The 22,240-nt window shown below is 36.5% G+C and overlaps 2 protein-coding genes across 6 annotated transcripts in view; one reads left to right on the top strand and one right to left on the bottom strand.

The window, feature by feature from the left end:
* The window catches only part of LOC126858560 (zinc finger homeobox protein 4-like), a 363,658-nt gene that overhangs the window by 228,403 nt on the left and 113,015 nt on the right, over positions 1-22,240 (bottom strand). For all 5 annotated transcript variants that reach the window (XM_050608973.1, XM_050608972.1, XM_050608970.1 and 2 more), the window contains one exon: positions 15,527-15,578. The gene's annotated coding sequence lies outside the window, so the exon portion shown is untranslated. The remainder of the gene's footprint in view (positions 1-15,526; positions 15,579-22,240) is intronic.
* Positions 1-22,240, top strand: part of LOC126858609 (uncharacterized) — a 170,537-nt gene that overhangs the window by 13,951 nt on the left and 134,346 nt on the right. The window lies entirely within an intron of this gene.

A 22,240-nucleotide genomic window follows, 5' to 3' on the forward strand; every position in this document is an offset into this window, starting at 1 on the left:
GCCAGTGGAAAGAAAGTTTTTTCCCTAATGACCGAGCCGAAGTGGTAACCGTTAATTTGGATCAACCCCGACCACCCCCGTACAATCGTCTGCCCATCGTCCCTTCCTTCCTACTTGCCCTTCATCACTCGCCCCGACTCCTCGCCGTGCTCATAGGGTGACCCAGAAAAACAATGGCAGGCTAGCTCGATCATCTTGGTGGAAACATCGATAAACAACATCGATCGATATTCGCGGCTTTATACAAAGTTATTCGCACTTTATATTGATATTTCTTTATTAAATATAATGTGTAACGAGAATCAGAGGCTATTACAGATAAATAGAATACAGAATATATACCGTTGTCAATAAATGGAATACAAATTTAAAGCGCATCACGTTTTGGTATTTTATTCTGTTCGAGTGTTGTATCGCTGGGGAACCGCGTGTAAGACTAATTCTTCCTGTGCCATAAATACGCAATACACCGTGTAATCGATATCGAGCGAGCTTATACGCGGCGGGAAAAGCACAATTGGAAAGCAGAGTACGGCCGTTCATTTGTTTTTTTACACGTGCGCGAGTGTCGGCGCAGACGATACGGCCATATCGCTTTTGACACACGGCATATTTATACACGCGAGCATCCCGGTTGCATTCACTTGTCATTAAAGATCCAACTGACGAGCCAATAAGCGCAACTTGAAAATAGTGTGTACTGGTGGTACAAGTCCCGAATTTACATTTCGGCCGACTGTTGTAAAACGAGATGTGACACTAACAAGGAAGACACAATATCTTCTTCTGTCTCTTAGACATTAGTCTCTATTACACGATTGTATTTATCTTGCAACGCTATTTATACAGATATCGGGATCAATATCTCTAGTAAGACGAATGACTAGATTAAATATTGCATTAGAGATTTATGTTTCAGCCGATTTGATGGATACATCGCTAATAAGAGACGAAAGTCATTCATATCGCGTGTTTAAAAATATTCCTCGCTCGCTTGATTCGAATTTTATTAATGTAATAAAAGCCTGTGTTTCTTTTATATTATGATGTATATATTAAGATTCATCTCTGTGTGTGTGTGTGTGTGTGTCATATTTGGAGCAACAAATACATAATTTAAATACGAGCAACATTTTTAGAGAAAAATTATTTCAATTTTATAGTGAGATTTTTTATTTCATAATATTTTCACGTAAATAATCTAGTAAAAATTTCAGATTGTCTGTGTCAAAAACGTTATTACGTAAAACAGTGCAAGCGTTGCACGATATCAGCATCGCGTAGCGCAAAAAAGGAAGTAAAATAAAAAAATCGGCCAAATCTTAAATTCCAATTCTCTCTCAAACACCGAGTATCGTCTTGCTAAGAAGAGACTAAGGATAGCCCGGGTTGAGGGTGATTTCTGGAACGGGATGGTGCGGCGGTGAAGGAAGACGCGCAACTCGCGGATAGAAAAGCGAGAGAGAGAGAGAAGAAGAAGAAGAGAGGCAGCCACCCCTCGCCGGGGGTGGCCGAGGCGCTCTCGCATTCTTTTTACCGAGCAAACCGCCGGCGGCGGAGGCAGCGAGCGTCGCCTATCGATTTTTACTTCTAATGAATTCGAGCTAAAAACCACCCTCTCCCCTCGCATGTCCCCTCGCCCTCCCGCGACCGCCACCCTCGTGCTTAGGCCACGCCGCCACCCTCTGTTCCACGAACCACGCCAATCACTGCGCGGCATAATTACAGCCGCCGAGCCACGCGTGCGACTCTGGCGAAGTCGTGTTTCTTAGCCTCCGTGCATTGCAGTAAAAAAGAAAAGAAATAAACAGAAAAAAAAAGAGAAGGAGAATGATGGAATGGGGCCGTTGGTTGAAGGGCAAGTAAGAATGCCGGGGCAAAGAATGCGAGTATTGTGGGTTAAGGCACTTAATTATTTTCTATCGTCGATTTTAATGGATCTAATATCGCGAGTTTGATCCGTTGATCGTGATTTCGTTCAATAGAGTTGCATTGTAACGTTTGGACCAAGTTCTAAACTCCAATAGGGACGATGGAAGGGCTAGACTCAGTTATTGCCCGACTATTAAATATATACTTTATTAGTTTGACGATAGATTAGAAATAAATTATTTATTTATATATATTATTATATATATTAAATATATTTCTCAAGTTTAGGAAAAAAAATAAAATTAATGAAAAATTTATAATAAAATATTGTAAATAAAAATTATAAAAAGTAAATTCCTTTTTAAGAATTAAAGATTAGAAGAATATATTTTATCAGTCGATGCTGTATACCTTTTCTCAAATATATTCTAGAAACCTAGAGATAAATATTTTAAAATATCTATTTTGAATGTAAATGCAAATATTAAGTAGATACAGAAAGCACAGCCAATTTCTAGATAATTTAATAATTAAAATGAGAATATTCAAAATATTCTGGATGAAGGAAAGATAATCAAGAACAATCTTACAGGGAATATTCATCTTTATTCGGGATTATCATCGCGGAGATCTGAATGGTTCACGTTTTTAGCTACTTCATCGGCTAATGAGCACATAATTCATCACATTGTGCGCGATGAATCGCGTAATAAAAATTCTGGCAATCTGAATCACATTCAGATTTCATAACGAGCGGCAGCTGCGGGAATGTATTAGTAAAAAAAAAAAAACGTGCGCGACGTAGATTGTCGACGTGTGTGTCACATCCGCCGTTCCGGAACCGGGTCAATGGATGAAAACGGCGCCAATAATTCACATTATCGAGAAGAAGAGACGGTCTGCTTATAAATGTATCTAAATCCGTATTAGTCACTTCCCGTTTAACGCAATTTGCACATTAAAAGATCACTTCGAATATCATGCGCGCGATGTATAAGTATGTGTGTCTGCATGCCTGCGTGCAGGAGGAATGCACTCATACAGCGCGTGCGCTTGCATCGCCGCGCGGTTACCACGTTGATGAACCGGGCAGGAATAGATTGCAACTTGTTGCCAGATGTGCAGTGCAAATAATCGAAATCGTAACTTCCGCTGAGAGTCTCACGGCTTTGATTATCATGATTTTGCCATCGAAAGTCCTATGCTTGTATTAAAGCCTCCTTTGTGTTAAGTTTCTTTTCTCCTTCTGACTGACTTCCTCTTCAACGTTTCGCGTCAAAACAATTGCGTTTACTAGTCATGTAGGCTTACGAGATATCAGGATGTCAATCCTTTTTTCCTTCTCCTCATTCGGATTTATATTTCCTTTATATTATTAATTTAAGTAATTTAATAATATATAAAATTACTATAATTCAATATTTTAATATTTTAATATTTTATATTTTAATATTTTAATATTTTAATATTTTAATATTTTAATATTTTAATATTTTTTTATATAATAAAAATTATTGAATTTTATTTATCTGATCTATCTTATTAATTAATATTGTATTCATTATATATTTACCTAATTGCAACTCTTACTTTTATACGGATCTTACATTCACCCGAAACCAACGCGAAACAACGGAAGCATGCAAAGTCAAACGAGGCACAACGAGATCTGTAAATTGAATGAGGCGCGAATTCGAGAGTCACCGGGAATCGATCGAAGGGTCTTGGAGACCACCACGTCCTTCTCCTCCCCCGACCGCGCCGCGAATTCTTGCCTAAGGTTTTACGAGGTGCCTCGGGGTTGAGAATCGCGCATAATGCGCGAGACCGGTTCGGAAATCCATCCCTTTAGGAGCCGCTAACTCGGCCGCGTTACCGCGGCGCAATTATCGAGGCGAGACATCGAGATAGATTATGTGTGTATATATGCTACATATACGCGCACACACACACACACACATTCACGCGAAACGGTGATGGCAACCCTCCTGGGACGAGGGAACGTTAATTGAAATGAAACCGTGCGAACGAAAAATCCTATGGGGCGAGTTTTATGCCGGTCCGTTTCTTCCTTCCTCGCGTCTGCCCTTCAGCCCTTCTTGTCTCGTCTTTCGACTTTGCGTTTGTCGCGAATGAAGGCAATTTTTCAAAAATCAAATCTCGACGTTGCTCTATCGTTTTTCTGCATAGAGAGGCATAGAACTTGTCCATGTGTAGAAATTTGTGGAATTTCCGTAACTCACAATCAGAGCATAATTTAAATTATTAATTTTAAATGGTTTTTTTTTTTTAATTAATTACTTTTCCGAAAGAAAGTTATATGTGCAGATGAATGCGCTTATTCAGAATCTTATTGCACAATCTAAATTCGCATACCGCTATCTAAAGTAATAAATATATGTATAAGAAGTAATCAATATACACCCTTAAAAAAAAAGCTTTAAAAAAGAACAGATTGTTTTATTCCTTAAAATTGTGTATTTTTGACACTTTGCATTCCGAAAATTAAAAATAAATTTTTTTTTTTTTTAATTCAACTTAAGTTCCATAAACTGCAATATTTTGCTTACAGAATGCTTTTTTAAAAATTGTCCTACAATTTTTTTTGACCGAGTTCCACGATTTTGAAATTGAACTGTATTTTTTAGAAATAATGTCCAGCATTATCGCTCGGGACAAATGCAAACGCGAAGATCACTTTTACTCGCGATCATTAACCCAAATCCTCGTTAAAGGGACCGTGGGGTGATGTGGAAACAAATTTGCGAGGTGCTACACGGATCGAAATCTCCGACGACGTCGCGTAGCGCATGTCGCGGGGCGAGATCAACAATCTTATCTCGAGCGGTATCGATCGAGGCGATCACGCGAGCCGCCACTCGATGACACGAAGCGAAATGTTAACAACAAATTGCCGTTAACGTGTCGTGACGCGAGGAACGATGTCGGTGGTGCTCGCTATACGTCCGCCACGCTCGCCGGTAATTATCCTAATTATTGCAATTAAAGGTCGCGTCGCCAACTGTTAAATACGGCCGGGCTCTCAGTTTCTCGGAATGTCCCCGTCGCGTGAAACGAATCTACCGCGTATATTTTTATTTACACGAGAGAAAAAATGCGTCCGCCGCACGTTTGCCGTTCTCTAATAATGCTAGGCTATAAATATAAAACTTTTGGGATACACACCACGTATATAGATTTACGTCATACGAGAGAGCGAGGTGTCCCCGTTGTTTCGGAGCGGCAATTTATGCCCGCAACGCCGACGCACGCTCCTTGCCACGGGCAAATATTGATTGATATCGAAGGCTTTAATTATAACATCAGTGCCGCGCGCAAGACGGGATTTACGACCGACAATGTGTCGTGAGGATTTCCAAACTCTATTAATACACGTCATTGCTTTACTAACGCCGTTAACGTTAGCATCACGTGTGATGATTTATACATTATGAAGCTCTTACGAATCGCCTGAATGATCACGCGGACCGACTAAAAAAAAAAAAAAATGATTGTGAGAGATTATTTTTATCTAAAAGAAAGATGCTCTTTTAACGAAAAAAAAAATATTTTTAATTACAAAAAAGAATTTTTAATTACAAATATTGGAGACTTTCCATTAATTTGTTGGCTGAAAAAAATTGAGAGTCTCTATTCTTAATCTTTTTATATCTGCTTCCGAGAAAATTCTATAAAAAGATATGCTTCTGAGAAAAATCGTACTATTAGCAGGAAGCATCGAAACAAAGACTGCTAGAGCATTCGCTTTTATCGATTATCCGATAAAACGTCACAAATCTTAGAAATTCGCTCTTCGAGCCCGCGCATTTTGTTCACGAGTTCAAATGTAACGTCACGTTGATGCCGCTAATCGGATTTCTCGTAGCTCGACCGGAGTACAATGACGCAGCGATAATGCAATTAACGAGGGATCAGCACTTGATTACATCGATGCATGTTGCAATCTTCTATGCTCTTCACTTTATAACGCATGAAAAAAATCTTTATTTTAAAACGACCTCTAATTCTTGACGCGAAATTCTTTGAATACATCGATACTCATCGAAAACTGAATTTCTAATCGCGCGAGAAATATTTTTTGCATTTTAAATTTTCTTGAAAGACACCGTATCTTTAACCCTAAACAATAAATAATAATTCTTTGGTCATGTAAAAATTTTAGGATATTTTGTTTATTAGAAATATAAAATTTTTTAATTTAAATAAATTAAGGGGAATAAATTGATTAAAATATTTTGCAAAAAATAGTTTAAGAAGAACATTAATTTTGAAGATTATTGATATAATTTAATAATTTATTTTTTTGAAAATTTTATATTTATTTATACTTAAAAAATTAAAATTAATTTATTTTTAATTTACAAAATTAATGTTTTTATTAAACTATACAAGTTTTTGATTTTATTAAATAAATAAAGTAAATAATAATAATATGAATAAACTATGGATAATAAAATTTAATTAATATTGATATTTTAAGTTTTACGTATTTATATATAATTATTTTAATTATGTTAATTTTTATATATAATTAATATATAATTTTTATATATTTATATATAAATTTATATTGATAGTATTAATAGTAGTGGAATTAATAATTTTAATATTTCTTTTGTTATATATATAATTTTTAGATTAATAAATATAGAAATATATATAATTTATTACATATATAAAATATATTATTTATTATATATAAACCCTATATATATATATATATATATAAACCCTAAAACAAAGACCCGATTAACGAGACAAGACGTGTGGCCGTAAATAATTTTGCAATGGACAAGAAAAAAAGGACGGTTTTCGTCCTCTGCAGAGAAGGGGGAGGGGTGAGGAGAAGAGGGAGAGGGGTGGAGAGTGTTCGTTAGGGCGCGTTTCCGACGGTTAACTTTTCGATTGCGGGTAGGAAGGACAACGGCGGTGCCGTGTCGAGTGGAGACCCGACGATCGAAACCCAAGTCGAAATAACTCCATTTCAGGGAGGACGACGACGACGACGACGACGACGACGGCCCCTTACCCTTCCGGGAAGTGCCGATCGATAGTCTATCCCCGTGCCCCCTCGACCCGGGGGCACAGTTGGCACGCCGATCGAATTCGCTAATCGCCCCGGTCTCTCCTTCGCCATTGATCATTTTTTTTCCTCGCGCGAGAAGGACACACCGCGAGAAATCTCCCTCCACCCTCTCTTCTCACCCTGTCCTCACGGGCTACTCGAGCCGAGCCCCTCCGCACGACCTAATTAATTCTACTTGGAAACGCGCTAATTGATCAAAATTTATGGGGCAAGTAAAAGTGCAATCAGAAAATGACGGATCGTGGACTCGAGTCATTTATATGGAATATAAATTTCTCAAACCGTCCTGATAGTCTATGTATATGTAATCACGTGATCGCGTAACCGTAGGATAATAACAGACGGCGCCGGTTCGTTACAAATTAATGATCGATCTCGCGGAGGTCGAGAGGGGAGAGGGGGGAGGGGAGGAAGAAGAGGCGAGGGGGACTCTCGGGGCTTATGGCAATGGGACCCCGTGATTTCGTAACTGATTTCACGGCGTAGCTGCCAGCTTTCTCGCACGCACGCACGCACGCACGCACGCATGCATGCGTGTGAGTACGTGGGCTTCATTGTGACACACTGCATCGCCACTGGAACGGATTTTCACGTGGAATTTGCGTTCCTTTGTCTGTGTGACGTGAGAAACATTGTGTAAAGGGGCAAAACTCCGCACCGAGGGGGGCGGGGGGGAGGGGGCTCTGATCGAACTGATCGAACCATTTCTACAAGGGCCCTTCTGAACTCGATATTCTTGCCTCTTATGGGGACAACGAACCCGGGATGAATCGAACAGTTGCCACCACCTGCCAACCGATTTTTGCAATTGTCTTCGAAATGGCAGCGAGCATGAATTTGATAAACATCTAATTGCATTATTACCATTTGTACAATTTTAGTTTTATTCATTTAAAAAAAAAAAAGAAATAAAATAAAATAAAGGGAGTTATCTTTCCAATTTTCAACCACCATGACAGAAATAAATATTTAAATTTAGTAAAATTTTTAAATTCTTATTTTTTTTTTTTTTTTGCAATTTTACGTATTATTTCTTTTTCAATTCTTTATAAAAACGACAATTAAAAAATAGAATTGAATTTGCTGTTAGTGTAATGTCTGTATAAAAATGCCATTTGTTGAAAAATATATTACCGGATTTTTATCATGTGTATCAAAAAAATCTTATTAATGTAAAATCGTCATAATTATGTATTTATTAAAAAATAGAAAATATTATAAGCTAATATTGTAAGTCTATAGACAATATAAAATACGCTTTCCGATATCAATCTATGTCGAATAGAGACAGTAGGAAAAGAAGTCGAAGGAAGGTACACGAGAGAAGTAGAGGTGAGCGGGGAAAGGGGAAAGATGGGTTGATTCGTCGTATAAAGAAAGGCTCGAATGGAAGGAAAAGAGAGATAAAGGAGAACCGTACAGTGCGACGGGAAGGGTGCCTCCTTGCGGATCAATCGATAGGGAAATATCGACATAGGGGTGAGACGCGAAGGAGGGACGGGCTGGAGGAAGGGGGAAGGGTGGAAAAGGAAGAAGGCAACTGAGAAAGATGAAACATACGAAGAAACGTAAAGAAGGAAAGAGACAGCGAGACATCGGCAACAACGGGCGTCGGGGGAGGGTTATGGATGCATAAGGGATGGCATTACTTGAGAAAAGACGAACCGGGAAGGATGTTCGGTCCTTCTCTCTCTCTCTCTCTCTCTCTTTGTTTAAATTGTCTCCGTCAGAAACTGCTCACGTCTTTGAGGATGGAAACGAAAAACGTCGCGTCTACCATCTTTGTAAACTTGCCTGATTGGGCTAACGTGTCGTTATGAAACGTAATTAGTGGATTGTTTATTCAAGAATAAACGAGTTTCAATGATATTCGACGAAATAAGTAAAACTGGAGATGTGTAATTAGCTTCTCTCATTTTCTTTACGATGTGTAATCGAGGAAGATTTCACCTCAAAGTCAATGACTCATTGCCGCGTACCTAATAATTGTATATTTTTTTTTTTTTTATGATACAGTAGCCGATACCTCGATCGCTTGTAACTGATGCGTTTTTAACGCTGTTGTTCTGCTCGAATCAATTAATATGACAAAAAGCGCGATTACACGAGCTATCTCGATAGTGGCAGAAAAAACTGCTACTGAAAGAACGAGAAGACGGATACGAAGACGGAGACAGAGACTGTTCTTGAACGATCTTAAACCGGACCTTCTTTAGACCCTATTCCCTAGAGTATCTTAATTCGAGGATCAACTTGTTCATTTTAGAAGATCATGAGCGCGCGAAAGAAACTGTACACAGTGGATTTGTTTTTTTTTTTTTTTTTAGACGAAACGACTTACTTTAATGTAATATGTAAATTGTAATTTACATACCTAAAATTAAATAAATTAAATAAATATGACAAAATAATATATGATAATAATATCTCTTTAATATTCTAAAAAATGCGATCTTTATAAATATATAATATAATAATTTTTTTAATATATAATTATATAATCGACAGCAATTGCACAAATTATTTAATTGTGTGTAGTTAATAAAGCGATTATAATTTTTTATTTATACTGAAAACAATTATTTGTCACAATTTTATTAAATTTTTATATAGTTATAAAATTATAATTATCTAAAAATTTAATAAAATTACAAAATTGTGATTTATATATAATTATATAAAGTTATAAAATTGTGACAAATGTTACTTGAAAACAATATAAAAAAAAGTTTCTAACCACCAATAAAATACCTACATCAAGATGTACAAAAATCTTGGCACACGTCAGTACAAGAATCATTGCATCTCCACTTAAAAAAAATAAATAGCAAATTCAAACAGAGTACATAGAATGGCAAAAAAGCGCAAGCGGAAGAAAGGGCGATGGGCGCGGGAATACATACAGCCGATTGATATAAAATCGACGATATCGATTGAGGGAGTTCTCACTTCGGTGCGGCACGTCCGCCTCGTCTATGAAATAGACGCATAGGTCAGGAACCTCGTGGATTCATGCGAGCCGCGAGCTTTGAAATGCAGTCGAACGACTCTCGATCTCGCGCGCGCTTCGCCCTTATCGTATTGCCCATCCCAGGTAACAGCGGAATCATCGGCAATCGGATGATCCCGCGGGGCACGTACGCCGGCGATTTAAATTGCAAATTGATTTCGTTTCTTTGTAGTCAGCCACCTAGAGAGAGAGTGCGTGTACCACTATCTCCGATACGTGACGCGCTGGTCCGACACACGCATCTCTCACACCGCACGCAAGTTTCTATAGCGCGCGTGAACTCTTCCCGGAATTAGGTTCTAATCTCAAACGTGCCGGACTTCTCCACAGGTGTGTGTGTGTGTGTGCGTGTGTGCGGGAAGACCGGCGACATTTCCTCCTCGAGAAAGAAGAGATCATCGATCATCGCTACGCGTATGCATCGAGTCAGCTGGCGGAGGATTAGTATTCGTAATATCTTCATCTGGGAAAAGCGCGAGTCATCTCATGAATTTATATAGAGAATCCTGGGAATTAATTACATAATTCTGAAAAGATGAGTCTATATTTGCTATTAAAAGCATACACAATCATCATAACGTAGAGGATTTTTTTTTTTGTTTCAAGAGCAAAAAAAGAAAAAAATACTACATAGGATGCTTTTGAACTATTAATAAATTTAGAAATATTCTAATCAACGAATACGCGTGCGCATGCGATTATCATCTTTGATCCGGAGAAGGAAAGCTCACCTTTTTCTATCATATTGAGGTTTTTTTTATTCATTTCGGAGAATAGACGCAATTTGATAAGATCTCTTTCCAAGCAATTGTGTAAGCTCATGTTTATTCGATTCTACTCTTATGTTTGTTCTCGTTACGAATGAGTACTTCTGAATAAGTATTGGCAGGAACAAAAGATGTGCGATAAGAAACGTATGTACATGTTACAAATGATCGTCTTATATTTATCTTGTGTGTTGAATATACAATGCAAATGTATTTTCTCTCGCAAACAGCCTTCTTTTTTTTTTCCATTGAATGATTTATCGTTGCATAGCGTTGCGGAAAAATAATTCCATGTTCATCGTGTATCAAAAAAAAATATGCAAATTTGCTATTTCATTAATTTACTTCGCACAATCGGCGACAAAAATTTTATTTTTATTTTTTTATCAAGTATTAATTGTAATTTAAAGGTTAAGTAATACATGAAAAAATATTTAAAGTTACAACGTAAAAAAAAGAAGGCCATATTGAATTTTTTTTCTGAAGAAAAGTCAGCTCTTGATCAGAGTCCATAAAAAAAAAAGTTAAAAAACAGAGAGCCTAAACATTGATGTATCACAGCCTATATTGAATATAATTATAATTATATATATATATATATATATATATATATATATATATATATATATATAATTATAATTATAATTTGAATAATTATAATTATATTTATAATTATAATAATTCATAATAATTATAATATATAATATATATATATATATATATAATTACAATTATATTATAATAATAATTATAAATATAATTATAATTATTCAAATGATAAAGGTAGCTTTTGTCATAAACTTTCCTGAAGCTGCTTGATAAATCAAAAGAAAAAAAAAAAAAAAAAATGAAGACAAAGCACATGGATTGTTAGCGACTGGGACTCTGACTCGTTGCATGTGAGTTTAGATTTGAAAAATATTTGCGAAATAAGGATCACCATCGAAAGACCGGGTGGTCGGTTCCTCTGACACACATACACGTATCTTTTTTCGCGGCTACCCTTTCTGCCCACTTTTTGTTTCCTTCTCACTCACTACTTTGATACGACAATGCGATATGCTTGCATGTATCATCGTTACACTCGATCTCGTATTCTCTTTCTCGTCTGCGAAAATCTTTAATGCGACGCTCAAAGGGAGGCAGTAAATTACAAAGTAACGAGATCCGACAAAGGAAGATTCTTAAACGTCGTTACGTGGTTGCGCACCGCGTGGTTTAACGCGCCGCGAAAAAAGAAAAAAAAAAACGGATGCACGAGAAGGTGCAACTGAATTTATTCCTCGTTATATTTAAGGAAATCTTGCAAGCGATATTTATAGCGATCGCACGCGCGTTATATCCGTTCATATTTTATACATCCCCGTAAACGGAGCAGAGCCCTTATCTCTTTGAGGCACGGTTTCTTTGCCAAATCGCCGACCACATGACCGCGTTACGTAAGCGCAATGTCAATTTGAATACTTGTCGCGGCGATGCTACTACGGCAATAAAGTACGCTGCGTCTATCATCGTATAATAAGAAGCAATTATGTGGCAATTAAATTTTTCGCACCGTCGTTCTGCATCGCCGTAAGCTAACAGCGTTGCGATTCGTCGGCTACATTGTCTGCGTGGATAATAAATGCCGCAACTGATTTTAATTACAAATCTTAATCGCGCGTTTCTCGTCGCTCGCGAACACGTGTCGGCGTTACTCGCTAATATCGTGGAAATGTGACGTGTTGTTTCGTCGACTTTTTGCGAGGCCTCTACAGAAATAAATGTGACGACTGTCCGGTAATTATCGTAATGATTACGGCTGATCAACACGTTGAGCAAACCTGGATAATTACAAATATGCTAATGTTATACAATCCTCTTCTTTGTTCGAATCTCTCATCTAACAATGCATCTGTTGATGCAAATTTTAAATCAATACGCCAAGATTTATTGTAATTCATCAAGTGTCATGTTCTCTCATTTCCTGCGCGATGCGATACTAATTTTAACTATGATCTATTTAGGAGATATGTGTTTTAGCTTTTAATTTTTTTTTTTATATAATAATTAATTTTTAAAATAATTTTTAATAATTTTTAAAATAATATATTATATTTTATATTAATTATTTTTATATTATATTAATTTTTATATTAATATTATATTTTTATAAATAATATTATATAATATTAACTCTACAAATTTTATTGCAGTAAAATTTTTTGCAGCACATCTTTCTTAAGAAAAAATTATCAATAATAAATTATTAATTATCAATAATAAATGTATAGGCGAAAGAATTGATTTCTCTTCAGCATTGACATAAACCTAGTATGCGCAGTCACTGCATGATTATCTGTCGTAAGTGTCTCCTTACCGCACCTCCGGCTTTAATCTTCACGGGCGTTTCGCAGAAGTCCATCGCAAAAATCGCGACGGTCAGCCCGTTTACTGTCGCCTACGACGGATCGTGTCGGGCTGTGAGCTCTGGCCGGGACTATCGGAGGCTATCGTCTCACGCGGCCTAACAATGAAACCTCGAGAAAAACGATCCTTGTCGAAGGGGAGGACGAGCGGAGAGAAGGATACCGATGGGTTTCTTCGCGCGGCGCTTAACGACGATTTCGATCGTTTACGACTTTAATAATTTAGGCGCGGCTCTGCTCGCGAGGCTCGACACGTTTTTGCTCGTAAACCGTGCGACTAAATCCGTATTTATGGGGAGGAGGAGGAGGAGGCGGCCTGTCCTCCTCCTCCTCCTCCCCCCTTTCTCGCCTTCTTCGCCTGCGGCTCTCTCCTCTTCCTCTTCCCCTCGTTCTACGCCGCCGAACGAAGGGAAACCACCGTCCAAACTTGAATCGACCAAAAAGATCCCCGAGGTGGCTCGCAACTGACCCTCTCGTGCCAGATCGATCTGAGCTTGTCGAGCACGAAAAACCGTCGCTTCGTTTCCATTTTTGCGCGCGTACACACTAGCCCGGGGATAATTTGCATTCATCAGTCAGCGCGCGAATCATTAATCAAATCCGCGAATTGCGCAACTTGTTGGAACGCGAGAACGTTATAATTGACCGGTAATTAATTTGTTGCTCCGCGCCATCTGCATTTAGCCGCGAAGATGGCTATTATCTCAATAATACCGCGATCAATAGATATCAGTGACAATTATTAATGAAAGATAGTGTAAATAGATGGCTATTCAAAAAACAACTCGTAGACGAGTTAGAGGGCACTCGTAGAGGACGAGTGGACGTTCGTAGATCGCGGAAAATTGGAGTTTAATTTATCGCCTGCAATTTGCATCTGCGTGCATTTTGAATGCAACAATTATTCTGCATCTGCGTTTGTGAATTTCCTTTTGTAAATAGCGAGCTATGTAAACAGCCTTAAATATCATAGAGCGAAATGCGAATGGACGCGCGGATGGACAAAAGGAATATGTCAAGGTATTGATGACTATTAATTATTTTTTAATCTGTACAACTTTGTCAACGCGTTCATAACGATTTAGAGCAAATGCATATACGCGCGCTCGTTAACAGCAGAAGAAGAAAAAGGAGAGCGCTGTCGAGTCCGTCAGACAATCATGTGATGAGAATTTTTTTATATTCGCGCCAATATTTACGAGAGCTAAGCTTATAAATTCGTCGATTTAAATTCATCGAGCGGATTATATGGCTACATAGTTCACAACAACTTTTAAAATATTTGCATAAACGGAAATTTGATCCGCAGCATCAGTAATTAACGGAGATGTTTCCTTGCCGCGCAATAATTATATACGAATAGCTCGGATGCTGCCTATCTAAAACTAATGGCATAGCAAATAGTGGTTCTTAAGCCAAGTGCGTAAATTCATCGTGAAATGTCAAATTCTTGGAATCCAGCGCAAATATTTTACATCTGGCCATATGCCGTGTATCAGCATCGTATCAATATTCATAACAGAATCATTATCTGAAAAACGCAAATCATCTTGCGCAAAAACAATCTTTATCCTCAATGTAAAAATATCTTTTTTAAAAAAAGCCATTTTATATTTATTTTTTGTCTTAAAAAAAAAGAACGCAGAAGAAAATATATATATTTCTTCTTTATAATAAAAATATATTTTATATAAATCTTTTTAAAAATATTTAAAGATAAAAAATAAATATAAAATGGCCTCTTTTAAAAAGATATTTCCAGATATGTTTATCTATATTTATTTAAATGAAATAGAAGTATTTCAAAATTCTCATATAATTAATTAATTAGTTAACTTGAAAAAAAAAAAATTATAAAAATTTTCTTTTTAAATCAATACGATGGGTTTACATTCACTATAAAAATATATATTTCTAAATTCAATTTTTTCATGTTCATTTAATGTTTCAAGTATAATCATAAAAAGTGAAATTTTCAAAGTCATAGCGTTCTTACACCGACCGATATCTTTTTCATCGATAAAGCAAGAGATCCGTTCTGCTTGATGGTGCATACGGTCGATAATAGATCGATTCTCCGATAGGAGAGCGAAGAATGTAGAGCCGTTAAAACGCTCATGGAACGCGGGATCTAATGACGCAGTCGTTCATGTTCGCGCAGACGGAGAATTATTACACATTTTAGTGGCGTATCCGTTATCTGGGGGTTATTTCTGTTATGTGTAATTAGCCGATCCTGAGAGAAAATGGAGAGAAATTTTTTTTTCCCTTTTCGCAGACGATATATTTTGCTCGCGATCCCACGCGATTCTGTCAGCGAGAGCGTGATCTCTACGTACACACAAGAGCTTGCATGACTTACCGAGGACGTAGACAGTAGACCTCATCTACGCTCCTTCGAACCTCCTTACGTCCTGTAACAAGGAAATAAGATTGATGGTTAGCACACTGATAAATATGGAAATATAATAAATTTGCAAACGCTAATATTTATATCATGTAGATATAAATCGGGCAAGATTATTCTGTTTTAGAAAAATAATTAAATTTTAAAACAGCTGTGCAAATTCAACGTTTGAATATAATAGATAAGATATGTTCAAAAAATTGGACATTTGACAAATTAAATCATTTGGTAGTCTTTTCAATTTTAAATCAAGCAATAATGAAGCATTGCCAAATATTATATATAAAAAAATTGTCGGGCAATTGTGTTCACATTATATTCAAAACATTATTCAATGGCTGAATCTAAGCAATAGAAAAATAAAAATTTTAATTTATCATGTGGTATTTATGGGAGATAATGATTTTTTTAATATCTCATATTATACTTTAAATTTTTCTCACCAATATATAATTTATTATTTTATTATTTTATTTTTATTTATTATTATTTCCTTTATTGATATCATTTTATCATTTGTTATTATCATCGCATTAAGAGAGCAGAGTAATATCGCTGGATTAAATAATTTGCGTAACAATTTATTGACATATAGTGTGGAATAATATATAAACCGCTGGATCGAATAAAAATACTGAAAAGTCATTATGTTTAGATTATTAATTTATTAATAATTAATCAAAAATGCGAAAATTAAAATATTTGACGCGTAACTATTTCTCATACGTTAAATATCTACGGCATCGGCTTTCTGTCGTCAAAATCCTCCCAACACTCGTTGGAGGGTTTAGTGTCTAGAAGGTTTATCCTGAAGGGGAAGCCAAGTATCCAAATACAGCATTGTCACGAGTCGCCAATGCTCAATAAAAGCACGCTATGCTCCGACAAGCGATCAGCCCGCGAATCGGTTAGAATTCGATCGATAAGGGCAGGTGGGATCGTCGTCGTTTGGTTCCATCCCATCTCTTGTCACATACACCAACACTATATATCATGCCTTCATGTGCAGTCTATCACGGTCTGCTTTTTGTCTTGACACATTGAAAATATACAAATAATATATGTTTTGTCTTGATGAGCTAATTAAGTCAACTTGGCACGATTTCACGTCTACAAGACGCTATGATATCATAACGAATGAGTCTAAATGAGTCGTCTGAGATTCGAATATGTTCCAAGACAAGAGGGGCGAACTTTATTCACCTTGATCGTCTTGTTTCGGGCTTAATCCTTGTTCAAAATTATTTTGTTGAAATGTAATATTAATATATTATAATACTTAAATAGTAATATATATATTAATATTTAATACTTAATATTCAATGCAGCATATCTTTAAAAATTCAAATATAAAATATTAGCTATCATCTAATCATCTATCTAACTCTCTCTCTTGCTATGGAAAAATAATGCGCGCGTGTCTGAAAACGCCTAATCGCGAAACAATAATTAATCAAACCGACAATGGCGCTTCGCGTTGTCGGTAAAGAAACCACAATACGCGTCGCGAGACAATGCGTGCACAAAGCGCGGGCCCCGTTTCTAATCATTCCCTACATATGAAGAGAAAGAGAAATGTGCGGGCAAGCCCCTTTACTGGTTCCTCAAACACCCGTAAGACGTAACAAAGACCGGCAGAAACAATGAACCGTCTTAATTAGCATAATTTCCATCTCTCGAAAGCGTTAAGAAGATCGTCGCCGGCACTGAAAAAGAAAGAAAGGATGAGGGAAGGGGGGAGCACGGGGGGGTACGAGTAGGAAGTGTCACGTGATGTCAGTATAATTATAGTGACATTAATTAATTGTTAGCATAACAATGCTAGTGGCAGGGTCAGCCGCAAAGAGGAAGGGACAACCCCGTAGGATCCCCATAAATTTACATGTCCTTCGTCGCGAGAATCATTTTTTACAGCCGTTAAGAGAAGACGCGTAGAAGGAGGGGGGGGGGAAGGGGAGAAGGAAGAGAACGGAATATATATATTTAGATTGCACTTTTATTTAAAAAAATCATTAAAACGTATTTAATATGTATTTTCGTTTCTATCTCAATTTTGATTTCTTCGTAGTTTAAAAATATTATCTATCACAGAATAGCAGCAGGCGTTCACGAAATAATGTAAGAGATAAAAATATGTATCTATAAAGTATTAATAACTTGAAAGAGATAGATTAAAATTATTAATGTAACTTCTTCTCGATGAGATAAAAGGAGCGTGTGAGATAGAGTGAGGAAAAATAACGTTCCGCGACGATGGATAAACATTCTTAATATATATTCGTAAGTTAGACAAAATCTATGGAACTTAATTTTAGACAACGAAGAAATTCGGTCTATTTTTCGATGTAATAAATGCGATTTGCTCGGTTGCCAGTTGTTTCAGTTACCGAAGCGGACGGCTATTTCCGTCGATACGATTTCCTGCGAAATTCAAAAAAAAAAAAAAAAGAAAAAAAAAATTTTGTACAACGGTGTTTATTCGCGAGTATCGGCCAAGCGATATCTCGCTGCGTTAAAAGAGATGCGCGATCGTAACGTGAGACGGGAACGTGGGTGGTTTAACATCGCGAGAATGCCTTTAGACAGTTATTTTTAATGTCCTCTAACGCCCGAAAAGAGGAATGCATCATAGCCGCTACAGACGCCGGTGAAACAAACTGTCCATGGATCTTTGCAATCAAAACAATTCGCTTTACGCTCTCATGAGAAGTAGATCGATAAAGTACTATAGTTTTTCGAGTGGATAAATGACACGTCTTTATATACCCTGACCCTTCGTAGAGCATTGTGGCATCATGTCTGTTCTGGCACGAATTCATCAAGTCTAAAAACACGATTTTGGGACACAGACAGACATATAATTATAACTTTATAGCTGTTGTAAAAGTCAGGCATGATATTTAATAGATGCTACCGGGCGCTATCCGATATGGTCAGGTTGGCTATTTTTGCAAATGACATGATGAAAAAAATCGTTGGCCATGCGACATTGAATCTATGATATTAAATAGAATAAATGAAAAAAGAATTTGTAATTTTATTTTTTTAAATTATAGCGACAAATGGAGATTAACATATTTTGTTTACGAAAAAGAAACAAGTGTCTTGAGGATGTTTTGCATGTACAATAGTAGCACAAAACTGTCAAAAAATTTAAAAAAAGAAATATATTTCTTACATTCATACTGTTTGAAAAATCAAACAAATAAATCTGGATTATGGAAAGAATTAAAGTGTCGCAAAATAATGTGGATTTTGACGTCTTCGTAAAAGACAATAGTTGTAATTAATATTTTTTCTAATTTCTGACAAAAACTTTTGATCGTGAATATCCCCTGAAATCAACTGTGCAAGAAGCAATGAAAAACGAGTAATTTGTAGAAAGAGAGAAAGAGACAGATAATATTTTTTTACTATTTTTAGTAAATAATTTTTAAACGAATAAATGGAAGTCTAAATCAAGTTTTGCACAAATATTTATTAGAGTTTTCTTAATAGATGTGAAAATTTTTATTTCATTGGTAATATTTTTTCCTTGTCAAATTTGTCAATAAGTGCTACAATACACGATTTTCCATGAGAAGAATCAAGTAACTTGAAACTTAAATAATTTCCAAACCGTTAAGAGAATCTGTGCTCAGTTTTTGCACAGATATTCAGAAGAAATAGCAGGACAGTGTAAGAAAATTTTCATGCTTCTGTTAATATTTCGATATATGACACATCCTTAATTCGCTGCAAATTAAAATCCTCAACATTTCAATCGCGATCAGTAAATTGACTCACGATTTTTTTATAAGTTCCCGAACACATGTAAGAACATTCTGTACGATTTTAGTTACATTCCTAGATATATCCGAAAATATGTACGAAACATCCTTAATTAATGTTCTGATCAACTTGCTTCTTCGAATTTCGAGTTATGCCTGAATACTGATAATGTCCTTAATAATCGCGCAACATAATCGCGTTGGACGAAATTAATTTCTGAAATTTACGGATGATATCACCAGCTAATATATGCATCTACCAAACATCATTAATCGTGTTTTCTTACGAGCGATAATTCATGCCGTATAATAAAATCGTTATTATTAACGATCCGGAATACCGTCACACGATTAGTCGGCGGACGCCTCATTACGCTTGTCGCCAATAAAATAACAGCGCGGGCACCGGTGGCTAGTAAAAAACCATGGCAGCGACACTTTAGTAGCGACGCCTTTATCGTCGCCTCTTTACGATCCCCTTTTCGCATACGCGGTGCACCCCCGCGCTATTGGATGATCTAAAAAAAAAAAGCATCTTCATTCTGCAGTTTCGAAGATTCCATATACTTGCTCTTCCCCCTCTCTCTCTCTCTCTCCTTTCTCTGGGCGTATTTTATGCCGTGCATTATCATCGCGCTCGCATGCGTGTTGGGTGGAAATGCAGTGACGAGCGCGTGGGCGAAACGAGCAACCGAACCGCACAAAGTGGACGCGCATCTCGCCTCGCCTCGAATTAATAAACAGCAACGAATGACCGCCTACGCCCGTCCACCTTTCCCCGATTTCAACGTTGCTGGTAGTCGATCCGGGAAAGGACAGCTTCCTGCCCTCGCCTCGGTGAGGGGTGGAGGGGGGGGGAGAGGATTTCACCCTCCCCTCTGCTCACCCCTCGAATGCACGAGCGATCCGTGGACCGCCCGCCGTGATCCCCGCTGAAGGCTCCTGAATCCTCCTCGCGAATCAACAGGATGACGATCGTTACCGATCTCTCCACGGTGATGGCCCTTCGATTTTTGGCCCGAAAGGTCGTAAAGTCGCGACAGGCGGCGAGGAAACGGCAGGAAACCGCGGCATTTCTTCTCACGCGCGATGTGAAAAAGCTTTTGACACGAGAGAGGGATTTTATTTTTTTACGTCAGGCAAGCGATTTTGGAAAGTGAAAAGCCAACGCTGCATGACTGTTTCGGGCTTCGCGGGTCTCCTCTAAACTCGTAAACGAGAAAGTAATCTTCAGCTGTGCTTATTAATTTTAAAGTGACGTAAACAATGAGAGCAATCATTGCTGGTTCTTTTCGATATGAAAATTTGAGGAAGAAAGAAAATGTATTTGTTCGTTTTTCCGTGTGCGTCAATCGAATAGCAACAATATTTCTTTGAATATATAAAATGATATAAGAAATTATTTTAACGAAAATATAATACATAACATAATATTATATATAATATTATCTATTAAAATAATAGAATCAAATCAAAATAATAATAATGATAAAATAAAATAAAAATAAAATAATAATAATGATAAAATAAAATAATAATAATGATACTAATATCGACTCAAAAATAAAAAAAAGAATAAAAAAAAGCAGAATATTTGGTATGATAAAATACGAAATATCGTACAAAGTAAATAACAGAACAATTAATTTTTCATTTGCATAACAAATTTTCTATCAATTACCGTAATATACGATAAGGATTTGATCAAATTAGATAAAAAGCGGCAATTTTTCCAGCATCATTTTTGCTACAAAATCGCGTCGGCGAGTCCAATCATTTTATATTAATTAATGTGCGTTTCGTCGAAATTTCCTATTGAAGGGCCATCGTCTTCAAGTATTTCTCTTTGTGGGACACAATGTAGGCGCGCACGCGTGGCGATGAATAATTAACTCCGGTCGGCGCGCTGCTGTCAGTTTTATCGTAATTATCGCGCGGCTAGTTCCTGCCAGGCAGCGACTGTAGATCGTATATCGTAAAGATGATCGACGTATGCGAGGACGAAACGAAGGAGGAATGGAAAGCGAAACGAGTACACATTTTACATGCCCGTTACGTTTGCTGTGAAAATTTAGCGTGTATATCGAGACCAAAAGGTTAATCGTTCAAATATGCATGTATTTCTTTGAATAACAATGGCTGGAAGGTTTGAGATTTTTATATAAAGTAATAAAATTACTTTAGGCAAATTTATAAAGTGTCATCATCTATGGAAAATTGAATAACAGCTCCTTTTATAATACGTTCCTTAACATAATTCGATGTTAAAGATTATTGATATTAATATTTTACGGCGATTGTGAAAGCAACATATGTTTAACATATTTATATTTTTTACATATCAAATTTTATTGCATTTTTTTTTTTAAAGATTGATTATTTAAAATTAATCATTGTTGACTATAACCATTTCAATTTAATTATATATTAAATATAATTTAAATTTTAATCAGGCATATATTGAAATGTAATAATCTCAATAATTCAATATTATTAAAAACATATGCTATTACAATTTTGTATCTATAAAATAAATTTTTTTCACTTTTAGAAATAAAAGAAACAGGCTTACACATTTTATACTGACGACTGGATAACATTTCAATTAAGAACAAGTGTAATTAATAAAGAGATAATTATTCAGAGAGAGAAATGTTTAAGATAAATCTATCACGTGTTTACAGAAACGATTGCGACATTAAGGGGGAGAAGGGAATCTTGTTTTCAAAGGTCAAGCGTTAAATCGTAAGTCAAACACTCGGTATGTCGTTGAGCGATTCATCTTAAATTCGATCCTATCCACCGTTATCTTTTCGTGACAATTAGCCGACGGAGAGTTCGACGATCATTTTTTTTTTCTTTTTTTTTTTTTATCAAAATGCGGGAACGCGGTTGCGTC

This window comes from Cataglyphis hispanica, chromosome 26, assembly GCF_021464435.1.
Source record: "Cataglyphis hispanica isolate Lineage 1 chromosome 26, ULB_Chis1_1.0, whole genome shotgun sequence".
Classification (NCBI taxonomy): Eukaryota; Metazoa; Arthropoda; class Insecta; order Hymenoptera; family Formicidae; genus Cataglyphis; species Cataglyphis hispanica.